Source organism: Macaca mulatta, chromosome 5 (assembly GCF_049350105.2).
Source record: "Macaca mulatta isolate MMU2019108-1 chromosome 5, T2T-MMU8v2.0, whole genome shotgun sequence".
NCBI classification, from domain to species: domain Eukaryota; kingdom Metazoa; phylum Chordata; class Mammalia; order Primates; family Cercopithecidae; genus Macaca; species Macaca mulatta.
In genome coordinates, this window is record NC_133410.1 from 57,261,984 (window position 1) to 57,274,577 (window position 12,594).

At 41.9% G+C, this 12,594-nt stretch overlaps 1 protein-coding gene across 1 annotated transcript in view; it reads right to left on the reverse strand.

Moving 5' to 3' along the window:
• SHROOM3 (shroom family member 3) overlaps positions 1 to 12,594 on the reverse strand; it is a 348,763-nt gene that overhangs the window by 229,010 nt on the left and 107,159 nt on the right. The gene's annotated exons all lie outside the window — the stretch shown is intronic.

The following is a 12,594-nucleotide window of genomic DNA, read 5'->3' on the forward strand; positions in this document are numbered from 1 at the left end:
CGCTCATAAACATCAGCTGAATGAATGAAGGAACTCAGTTTCCACCCAAAGGCCATTATCCCACCGTGCTCAGGACATCACCCCAGCCCTTACCTTACAGCTTCAAAAAGTCCTTTAGACTTTTTTATTCCTTTAGAACAACAGTCCCCAAACTTTTTGGCACCAGGGACCAGTTTTGTGGAAGACAGTTTTTCCAAGGATGGGGTGTAGGGGGATGGTTTCAGCATGGTTCAAGCGCATTACATTTATCGTGTGCTTTATTTCCATTATTTTTTCATTACAATATGTAATGAAATAATTATACAACTCAGCATAACGTAGAATCAGTGGGAGCCCTGAGCTTGTTTCCTGCAACTAGATGGTCCCACTGGGGGTGATGGGAGACAGTGACAGATCATCAGGCATTAGATTCTCATAAGGAGTGTGCTGTCTAGATCCCTCACATGTGAAGTTCACAATAGGGTTCGGGCTGGTATGAGAATCTAATGCTGCTACTGATCTTATAGGAGGCAGAGCTCAGGTGGTTATGCAGGCGATGGGGAGCAGCTGTAAATACAGATGAAGCTTCACTTACTCGTCCACTCCTACTGTGCAACCTGGTTCCTAACAGACCACAGTAATGGTCCCTGGATTGGGGGTCGGGGACCCCTGCATTGGAAGTTGAGTTCCTCTGGCCAGGCGCGGTGGCTCACGCCTTTAATCCCAGCGCTTTGGGAGGCCCAGGTGGGTGAATCATGAGGTCAAGAGATGGAGACCATCCTGGCTAACACGGTGAAACCCCATCTCTACTAAAAATACAACAAAATTAGCTGGGCGTGGTGACGGGCGCCTGTAGTCCCAGCTACTCGGGAGGCTGAGGCAGGAGAATGGCGTAAACCCGGGAGGCGGAGCTTACAGTGAGCCGAGATCACGCCACTGCACTTCAGCCTGGGTGACAGAGCAAGACTCCGTCTCAAAAAAAGGAACCAGGAGGTGGAGGTTGCAGTGGGCCGAGATTGCATCACTGCACTCCACTCCAGTCCAGCCTAGGCGACAGAGTGAGACTCCGTCTCAAAAAACAAAACAAAACAAAAATACCCCGCACTATTATTCAGTCAACAAAGTTATTCAACACCTGCTTTACACCAGAAGTTTTTCCAAGTGCTTGGGCTATAAAACTGGACAAAATAAACAAAAGCCTTTTGCTCTTCTGATGCTTAGGTTAATGGGCAGAGGAGGGGAAGCAAACAATAAATATGATAAACAAGTTAGTAATGTAGTATGTTAGAAATTAATCACATGCTTTGGAAACAGACGAAAATAAGGCTCGATCTGGGTCACATGCCAATGGATACTTATAGACGTCAATAACAATGAAAGGGAAGTAAAGAGGAAAGCAAAAACAAAAACTCAGTAAACAAAACCTCACCCATATTTTCTCTTTTTTTAGTAATTACTCTCCAGAATTGCCCACATGTTCAAAAACCTTCAATAGGTCTCAAGATACATAAAATAGACCAAACAATTATATATATACATATATTACATATATAAATTATATTATACAGATATATCTGCATACATATATAGATATATATGCATAGATATCTACATACATATATGTATATGTATATAGCAAACATAATGAGGAATGTATATGTATATAGACATATCTATATACATATATAATTGCTTGGTATATCTATATATGTATATTATATAATTGATATATCTATATACATATATAGATATTTTAGGAGACAGACTCTTGCTCTGGTGCACAGGCTAGAGTGCAGTGGCACAATCTCAGCTCACTGCAACCTCAGCCTCCTGGGTTCAAGCAATTCTCCCATCTCAGCCTTTTGAGTCGCTGGGACTATAGGCGTGTGCCAACAGGCCTGGCTAATTTTTGTATTTTTGTAGAGATGGGCTTTTGCTGTGTTGCCTGGGCTGGTCTTGAACTCCTGGGCTCAAGCGATCCTCCCACCTTGGCCTCCCAAAGTGCTGAGATTACAGGCATGAGCCACTGTGCCCGGCCAATATATATTATTTTAATATATATAAAATAGCTTTTATTTTATAAATAACAATTAAAAATTTTAAAGCCTAGATTTATTTTAAGTATTAAAAATATACGCTAAATCAATCTGCACTAATTATTTCTTAATAACATTTATTAATTTATACTTAAATTATTAAATATTAATTCATTATAAAGGATGAAGATAATGTAGAAAGTATGTAAAGGGAAAAGGGAAAGTCTTACCACTGCTTCCTCCATGTTACTCTCTAAAGGTAACCACTGTTTACTGTTTGGTTTATGAATTTCATATATATTATTTTCTTTTTGGAAAAATAATATCACACTATCCATATCTCTTCAAATGTCTTAACAGAGAGGCACTAAAGTGAAGTGGTTAAGAGTCTGAGGATTCAAATAGCAAACCAAAGAAGAAGTTATTTGCTCTAAGCCTCAGACTCATCATCTACGAAGTTGGATTAATAATATTACCCATCTCATAGAACTGCAGTGAGGATTAATGAGGTAAACCACAGGAATTGATAAACACACTTTCTGGTTTCTCATAAGATTTCAAAAATGCTGGCTAGTATTTCCATAAATCATGAAGATATTTCCATTCATAAAATATTCTACTAGAACATCTTGGTTATTTGTTGTATAATATTCTGCAGTGTAAATGTAACATGGTGTATGTAACCATCTTGTATTGATGGTGATTCCCTCCTGCCTTTCTACCCATTTCATCCTCTTAAACTTCCCTGCCAACCTTCTGCAAATTCATCATTTTCCATACACACTGAGTACACTCTCTCCTCAAGGCCTTTACATCAGCTGCTCAGGCTTTCTTTCTACCTGGATTTCTCCCAAAAAAAGGTAGTTGCACTCTTGAACCACCTATAGAAACTACAAAATACGGCCGGGCGCGGTGGCTCAAGCCTGTAATCCCAGCACTTTGGGAGGCCGAGACAGGCAGATCACAAGGTCAGGAGATCGAGACCATCCTGGCTAACACGGTGAAACCCCGTCTCTACTAAAAAATACAAAAACTAGCCGGGCGAGGTGGCGGACGCCTGTAGTCCCAGCTACTCGGGAGGCTGAGGCAGGAGAATGGCGTGAACCCGGGAGGCGGAGCTTGCAGTGAGCTGAGATCCGGCCACTGCACTCCAGTCTGGGCGACAAAGCGAGACTCTGTCTCAACAAAAAAAAAAAAAAAAAAGAAACTACAAAATACTATAATGGGCAAGAGCGTGTACTCTGAAGCCAGATTACATGACTCTGTCATTTACTAGACATGTGACTTTGAGCAAGTGCTGTGCCTCAGTTTCCTCTTCTGTAAAATTATAGTATTTATCACGTGGAATATTGTGAGGATTAAATGAGTTCATGCAAATAAAATGTTTAAACAGTGCTGGCACATAATGCTTATTATTAAATGAGTTCATGCAAATAAAATGCTTAAACAGTGCTGGCACATAATGCTTGTTCAATAGAGGTTAGCTACAATTACTTCCCATCCTTTGAGGCCAAGTTCTTTCCTCATCAATACCCACCAGACTCCTTCACCCTTGAAATCTGTCGTTTAAGAAGTAATTCTTCTTTGTCCCATTTTTGAATAATCAAACGGACAAAATAATACATAAATGTAAAGTGACATCTAATAGTTTATTATTTTTATACTGCTTGAACATGTTGCTGTGGTTACACACCCTGACTTTCAGCAAAGCTATTTATGTCTATGTCTGTTCCTCACCCACAGTCCCACCCATCCCCACCTTGGACTGTGAAGTCTTTGAAAAGACTTCATAAGAAATCATGACTCCATCCTTACCTACCCCAGAATGCCTCTCCAGAGCTTTGCACACAGGACCTACCCAGAAAATATCGGTTCATTCATTGAATAAATATTTATGGACAGCCTCTACTGTGTTTAGATATGGTGCTAAAAGCTGGGAGTACAGTGATGAACACTGTAGACACAGTCTTGCTCACATTGCAGTTTGTGGAATTGCATCCCCTCAGTATTATTTGCCAACAATTTCAATGAAATGAGACCTAGGAAACAATCGATTTCTTATATTAAAAAAGGAAGTCAAGAAAGCTCATTTGTATAGTGTATATCATGTCCTCATGACTGATTTGATGTGAAAGCAAACATTATGAGGAAGACTGTCATAAAGAGATTCATTGTTGTTCACTGTTCTTATAAACTATTTCTATAACCTTTTGTATTTACAGAGTTCCTTACAATCTCTTCATTTTGCACTGAACTGTTAGAATTAGCCAGATGTGGTGGCACATGCCTGTGGTCTCAGCTACTCAGAAGGCTGAGGTAGGAGGATCGCTTGGGCCCAGAAGGTTGAGGTTGCAGTGAGCCAAGACTGCACCACTGCACTCCAACCTGGGCAACAGAGGGAGACCCCATCTCGAAAAAAAATTCATCCTAGCCCCCAAGTGAATCTCTCTCTGCTGCCCAAGCTGGAGTGCAGTGGTGCGATCTCAGCTCACTGTAGCCTCAAACTCCTGGACCCAAGCAATCCTCCCACCTCAGCTTCCTGTGTAGCTGGGACCACAGGCATGTGCCACCATGCCTGGGGAAATTTTTTTATTTTTTGTGGAGACAGGTCTCACTATGTTGCCCAGGCTGGTCTTGAACTCCTGGGCTCAAGCAAACCTCCCGCTTCAGCCTCCCAAAGTTCTGGGATTACAGATGAGAGCCACCGCACCGGGCCATGGGATGATGTTTTTGAAATGGCACTTATTTGTCAAACATTTGATGGGCCTCTACTTCATGTTGTGATTCTCACATCTCTCCATACTGTCTCTCAGGGATTCATGTTGTCTTGGGGTTTTAATTATTACCAAAGAAGACTTTTAGAACTTTTCTTTAACAGTGATCTTTTGTAGAAGGTCCATTCCATATTTCCAGTTTCCTGTTTCCTTTTCCTCCTTTTTTCCTCCAAATACTCTTCCATTATGAAATGTCTCCTTATCAACCCAGGCAGAATCTATTTCACCCTCTCCTCTTAATGGTTTCTGTCTTGAGACAAGCCTCAGTCACTACCTTTGTCATAGGTATTTCTGACCATGCCCTATCTGCTCTTCTAGGTCCTAAACTCTTTGAGGTCGGAAACTTGGTGAATACATTCATTCTTTCATTCATCTTACAAATATTTTTAAAGCATCTATCATTGGCAGGTGTAGTTCTAGGGCTGGGAAAATGTCAACAAAGGAAACACTGTATTCTCTCCTTTCCTAGAGCTTACATTCTAGTATATTTTTAATATATTTCATATCATTGTGCTTAAAAACCATGCATATTCACTGGGACATTTTAGAGAGCCTATACTGATAAAATCTTAAAACACACACAAATCTTAATACACACAAATCAGGCTGGATTCCTTCTGTGCTTAAATTGATCCATTTAAACAACACTCCCTTGGAGGTCAGGCAATTTCCAGCAAGTCAAAGGAGCCCTGGGAAGTTTGCCTGGTGCTGGGATTCCTCCAGAGGAACCACTCCTAAAGGTGAAGTCCCAGTAGGTCCAAGGAAAGCCTTGAATTGAGCCAGCTGAAGGCCAAGTGTAGACTCTTAGTCTAACTCATTTCAGTTAACTGGATTAAGGGATGCTGCATCAGCCTGTGGATTCCTTAGGACCCTCACATTCCCCTCCTCTCCCTTTGTTGCTGCTGGCCCTTTCCTGACCTTTCTATTTGGTAGCATCAGTGTCAGTGGGTGTGATATTTGTTGGCCCCTCCTACAATAAACTTGGTTGCCAAGAAAGTTGAAGCCATTGCCGGGTGCAGTGGCTCACACCTGTAATTCCAGCACTTTGGGAGGCCAAGGCAGGCAGATCACAAGGTCAGGAGTTCGAGACCAGCCTGACCAACACGGCAAAACCCTGTCTCTACTAAAATTACAAAAATTAGGCAGGCATGGTGGCGCGCGCCTGTAATCCCAGCTACTCAGGAGGCTGAGGTAGGAGAATCATTTGAACCCAAGAGGCACAGGTTGCAGTGAGCTGAGATCACACCACTGCACTCCAGCCCGGGCAACAGAGCGAGACGCCGTCTCACAAAAAAAAGGAAAGAAAAGAAAGTTGAAGCCATTGACTAGAACAAGGCTGTGAATTACCTTAATCTACGGTGTTCTCTCCATTTATTATCACAAATGATAAATTAAGATATTGACGTGCGTTTGTTGATGCACTGGTAACAACACATTTGATTTCAATGTACTGAGGCTAACTAAATGCATACATCTTAAGTTTATATCAATTAGCCACACAATTTATCTTAAAACCATTATTATGACTAAAAAAACAACTTTGTTTACAAAAAGTTTAACAATAATTTTTTGAACTATTCATCAAAGAGATTTATACTCTTCTAACTCCAAGCCCTGCTGATAATGCCTGTCAACAAGATTCAGTGGAAAATGAAGCTTATTATTTTAAACTTTTGGACCAATTACTTCAGCAGCTAAAAAGGTTACTGGCATTGTTTGTCCAAGTTCACCTGCATGGAACTTACTTATTCCAAGAATGTGACTGTCAACAGGTTAAATGACTTCAGATAACACACCGTGTGCAACAGGGTGGGAAATCCCTAAGCTAACAAGCTAAGGAGAGGGTGTACATCCATACACTGGAGCCCGGAACCTAAGCACGCTTTTTCCCTTCTCAGAACCTAAATGTACCACACCTATAGGAGAAGTTGATTTTGCTTTGATGACCCAGTGTTCCTTTTCTGACATGTGAGGGGTTGATTTTTGAATTGTTTACAGCCTTTTATGTTGCTGTACTATTTAGCACCTAACATAGTGCCTGCACGTAATGAGCGATCAGTAAACATTTATTGAACAAATCCTGGGGAAACTGACTTTGAAGAACAGCACGGTGATATACACTGTGACGAGAGTACATTCAAAAATACAGGTGTAGGCACAAAGGGAGAGTGTTGGATGCCTATGTCACAGCTTGATGTGGTGCTTGGAGGCACAGAAAGCCAGGCCCATCTTTTTTCCTCATGCTTAACCCCTCTAACCCAATGTAAATGAGAAAGGGTGGAGCTGCCGTTATGGGGATTGGTCCTGTTTTGTGCTTCTCTAGGGTTTGTGCCCTCCCTGTGACCCTTCTCGTCACACTCAAAAGAGAAACCACAGTCCTCCCTCTGTACCAAAGGCCCTGCTGGATTTGACCTCCCTGCTGCTCCACTTCTTAGTGCTCCCCACTGGATCACTCAATACCAGCCCCTGGCCTTCCAGCGGCACAGGGAGCATGGCAGGCACTGTCCTTCTTCAGGGGCCTTGGACTTGCTGTTCCTTCAACCTGGAATGCTTTTCCTCCAAGAAACCATTTGACTTTTTCCCTTAACTCCTCCAGGTCTGTAAACAAATTCGGCTTCCAGAGGGGGCCTTTCCTAGCTACCCCTTTAAAATTTCAGCCTCCCCTAATACTACTTATCTTCCTTCCCGTTGTTATTTTCTCATTAACACTTAATTCATGACGTGGTGTGTGTGTGTGTGTGTGTGTGTGTGTGTGTGTGTGTGTGTGTGTGTTTTGAGACAGGGCCTCGCACTGTCACCCAGGCTGGAGTGCAGTGATAGGATCTTGGGTCACTGCAACCTCTGCCTCCCAGGTTCAAACGATTCTCCTGCCTCAGTGTCTCGAGTAGCTAGGACTACAGTCGAGTAGCTGGGACTGCAGGCGCATGCTACCACACCCAGCTAATTTTTGTATCTTTAGTAAAGACAAGGTTTCACCATGTTGGCCAGGCTGGTCTCGAACTTCTGACCTCAAGTGATCCACCCACTTCAGCCTCCCAAAGTGCAGGGATTACAGGCGTGAGCCACCGTGCCTGGCCATGAACTCTATTTTTTACTTACGTGTCTTGCTTATTGTCTGTCCTCTACTGGAATGTCAGCCCCATGAGTGCAGGGATTTGTGTCTGTCTTGTTTACTGCTGTATCCCCAATGCCCAGAACAGTGTGGGGCACATAGCAGTGCCCACTATTTATTGCATGGATAAATTAATTATCATCATAATTGCAACCAGTTGTTGAGGGCTTCTTGTGTTCCAGTAACTTTATTGCATCAAACTAATTGTCACAACAACACAATAAGGTTTATAATTGTCTTTTTATAGAAATGAGAATACTAAGACTCAGAAGAAGAAAATGACTTGCTCCACATTGCACAGTCAGTAAAACAATAGAGCTGGGATTAGAATTGAAGACTCTAACCTCAAAGCCCACAATCTCCAGCCTGCTGCCTCTGAGAATCTCCCAGATATTTGTCCCTAAAGCAACACTTCACTTGTCCTGCCTAATCCTTCAAGTGCCCGAGAAACCTGACACTCAACACTGCTGTGTTCTGATCCTTCTCTTTCAGGGATCCTAAAGTCTCTGAACCTATTATAGTGGTTTACAGGCTCAACAGCATTCACAGCTTACACATGAGAAAAAGAGCTGGCACGCACTGCCAGTGGAGCAGGGAGCTGACCCTGCTACGTAAAACTGAACATGGAATGATTCATTTACATACAATTCCACTTGGAGTTTTAATTAACATTAAACTCATCCAGTAGAAGTCTACCACAGCTGAATTTCACCAGCATTTTATGTTTAAATTCTTGAATGATTTATTTGCCTTTCCCGGCTACTTTCGTTCCTGGATAAAGATAAAGGCAGCGGTATGGGAGGGAGGGGCACTTCAGTCACTCACAGTTGATGCAACATAACCTACAAATCATTTGCTGTTTGTGAAGTTGGTAGTTTGAGGAAAAATATGCTCTCTATAAGTGCGATAATTGTATGGAAGCAATGAGCAAAATATAAAAAGATAAAAAGGCAAGTGGATAACAAAAGACATCAAGAATCTCTCAAAGCTATTTGGGCATTATTTTCTATTCTCTGGAAATTGTCATTACTCACAACCCAGTGGGCATTCTTGGTTTTGAATAGAACACAAAGTGAGGGCAATGAAATAAAGTCAAATAAATAAAAGTTCCTCCCAGGATCCTTCTCTGGTTCTCAGGTTCTATGAAATGAATCAGCATTGTTTTGGAACCCAGAACTAAATGCTGAACTTTAAAACAGAGAAACATTTCCATGGGTTGCAATGAGTGCCACAGGGTACGGAAGTGATTCCTCCTGTTCTTCCCACCTTCCTCTCATCTTATCCTAAATCATTACATTTACACTGTTGAACATTCCTTTTTGGGGTCATAAATGGGGTGTATTGTAGTAGAAGAAAGTAAACTGGGTTAGGAGTCAGGAATCCTGTGCTCTAATCCCAACTGTGGCCCTTTTACCTGTAGGACCCTGGATGGGTCTCTCATCTATAAAATACAGATAATGTTGTTTGCTCTGCGTTACAATGAGACGACCCTGACAAGTGAAAATGTGTGTTTCTCACACTTAAGATGACCATCAGGGAAAATTCCATAGTTTTATTTAAATTAAAATACATCTGCAACACTTAGTATTATTTAGAAATTACAGAATGACTTTCTTTTGTTATTTTTTAGATAGGAGGTATGCTGTTCTTTTCCAAGTTTTATAACCTGGCTGGGAAGCATAAGAAAAGAGGTGAGACAGTGGTGAGGTGTATAAAGACAGGCAGCTCTGGAGTCAGACCAGCATGGGTATAAATCCCACTTCCAACCCTAAATGATCTTGGGCAAAATTTGCATCTTCTTGGAGCATCCATCTCCTTCAACTAAATATCGGAACAATAAGACTAACCACACAGGGTTGGTGTGAGGATTGCATGAACAAACACGGAAAGTCCCTTACAAAGAGCAAAGACTCCATAGAGGTTTGTTTTGTGAATTGCAAGGTTTTGTGGCTTTATTTTAAAGGTTTAATATTTTTCTACTGTTTCTACCACAAGAATACATGTGTTAGCAACAGCATGCATGAGACCAAGAGGAAGAAATTTGCCAAGGGGAGGAGATAGGTTATTTTCTTCAAGTCAAAGAACCAGAGTTAACTTGATTTATTAATGAAATAGGAGACAGTCTCTCCATTGGAGGGAAGTTTCCATTTCAGAGAGAGGTCCCAGAGCAGGAAGTTACCCAGTGACACCCTGTGGACCATCCAAATGATCTGCTGCCCCGGAAAATCAAGAAACAACCACAGTTCTTGATTTACAGCTCCCTGGGAGGAAGGAGCTGACCACAAGTGTAGGATAAACATCAAGCTTCAATGAAGCATCGTCAGCCACTCAACTCTGCTCAGTGCCTTAAGAAAAGTTCACAGACCCCCATCTCCCCCAAGGTGGCTGATTCTGAAAAAACAAGTTTGGGGGTAATTAAAAAGTTGAGTAGTCAATATTCATGTCCATTGTGTGTTTATACCCTGCCTCCTCTTACAAAAGATCTGAGGCAACTCCTTAAAAATACAAAAAAATAAAGAAAATAGTTGAGGGAATCTGACAAAAAAGGAAAAAAGTAATAAAATAAAAGCCAAGGACAAGATTAATTCCAAGAAATGCATTCCACACACGGTGATTCTCATTCTCTATCTAGGTATTTATTATCCAGGTCTCCACAGTTACAGGGTTTCAGAGGGAGGCAAAGTCTTCCTAACTCAGAAATATTCACTAGTGAAGAGACCAGCTATAAAACAAGGCCCCACTCTAACAGCTTCTGCAGTTTAGCACCAGCTCCAATCTCCTGCTGTTCCATCAACGACTGTGCAGTCTAGCTGGCTGTGGGATTGCAAACAACCAATACAACTAGCAAATAGAATGTAAATCCATTGCATAGTTAACTAGAATATCTCTCAAAAGAGTCAACATATAAAGAATAAGCCGGCCAGGTGCAGTGGCTCACGCCTGTAATCCTAGCACTTTGGGAGGCTGAGGTGGGCAAATCACTTGAGGCCAGAAGTTCAACACCAGCCTGGCCAACATGGTGAAACCCTATCTTTACTAAAAATACAAAAAAAAAAAAAAAAAAAAAAAAAGCCAGGAAGCTGAGGCAGGAGGATGGCTTGAACCTGGGAGCTAGAGGCTGCAGTGAGTCGAGATTGTGCCACTGTACTCCAGCCTGGGCCACAGAGTGAGACTATGTGTCCAAAAAAAAAAAAAAAGAATAAGCCATTGAGCTATCTTAAAATTTTTTGAGGAAGCTAGGACCCAAAAAGTCAACAAGGTTAATTTTTCATGCTGAGAATTAGCACGTAGTTGCAATGTGATGTGTTTTAAAAGTAAAATTAAGTAAACTTATTTTCATACTCATTTGTTTTGTTTTTCAACTCTGCATAATCTAACATCATATTTTGCTCCCTGTTTTACAGTGGATTCCCTTAGACAGACTTTTTCTGGTACCAACTGTTTGCAGATAATAAGGGTTACCTGGAACGTACTATAGTGCAAATTTGACTTTAAGCTTCTTGATGGCAAAAGCAAACTGGAAACATGCTTTCTTAGAAAAGTCATGGGTGCATAGTACAAAAACAGGAAGTCATTGTAGAACAGCGAGGATAATGGTATTGAAATTCATGATTAGAGAAGACTTAGGGCACTAGCGGCTAGTAAGAAGTCTAAGAAGGTGGATACCAGTCTTTCTAAATTGCTTGGTGTTTGGTTGAACAGTGTCGCACGCTAAATGACTAACAAACACAGTGGTGGTCATTAATTCTGTTCAACAAGTATTCCTGGCTCTCTACCTTGGCTGCAGAGGAAATGCTCTTTTTCACTGAGTTCTAGGCTGGGACCCTTGCAGCTGGGTAGAGTCATGAAACAATTTCTTGTCAGTATATTTTGAGCAGAAAAAACATGTCATCTCCAGGCAGAGATCCTTTAGATCCTTTCCCTCTGCCATGGTGACTGATAATGTTTGAGATGATGACTGCTCTGTCAGCTAGGGTCACTGGGAAACTAAAATGAGCTGCTGCCCTGCAGACACACCACGGACATGTAGAATGAGCAAGAAATAAACCTGTGGTTTAAGCCATGAGATTTGGGGTTGTTTGTTACTGTAGCCTAACTTGGTCTCTTCTGACTGATACAAATATTGTGTTACCAGTGATAAGATGAAACAAACAAATAAAAAATAAATTAGTCCTGTGAAATCCATGTGCAACTTTTGGGTAAGCCACACTCTCGTATACCTCCAGGACTTTCCAGGTGCAGCTTCCTCCTCTACCACCCTCAGCCTTACAACCCCCAAACTCACCTTTAAGACTCAGTTCAGTGATCACCTTCCCTAGGAGCCATCCTGAAGCCCCTGAGACTGGTAGCATGCCTCTCCTATGCTTTTCCATAAACTCTATCATAGCACTATCCCACGGAAAGGTACTTATCTGGTTTACCTTGACTGTGCCCCCGACTAGTCTGTTATCTCCCTGAAGGACCAGACAGAATGAAAGTGATCAGTGGGGAAATACCATGGTCCCAAGGATTCAGTGTTTTGAAGAGAAGTTGCTCACCCCACCCCACTATTCCCTGGCTGGATGAGAACAGAATGTCTGCCATTTCTGGAGTGTTCAAGATCTGTTTGATGTCTCTTAGGCCTGGGCCTGTCTGGTGGAGCTGTTTGGCAGAGTGGTCTATTCCTTTCCACCAAGGCCTGCACTGTAAGGAG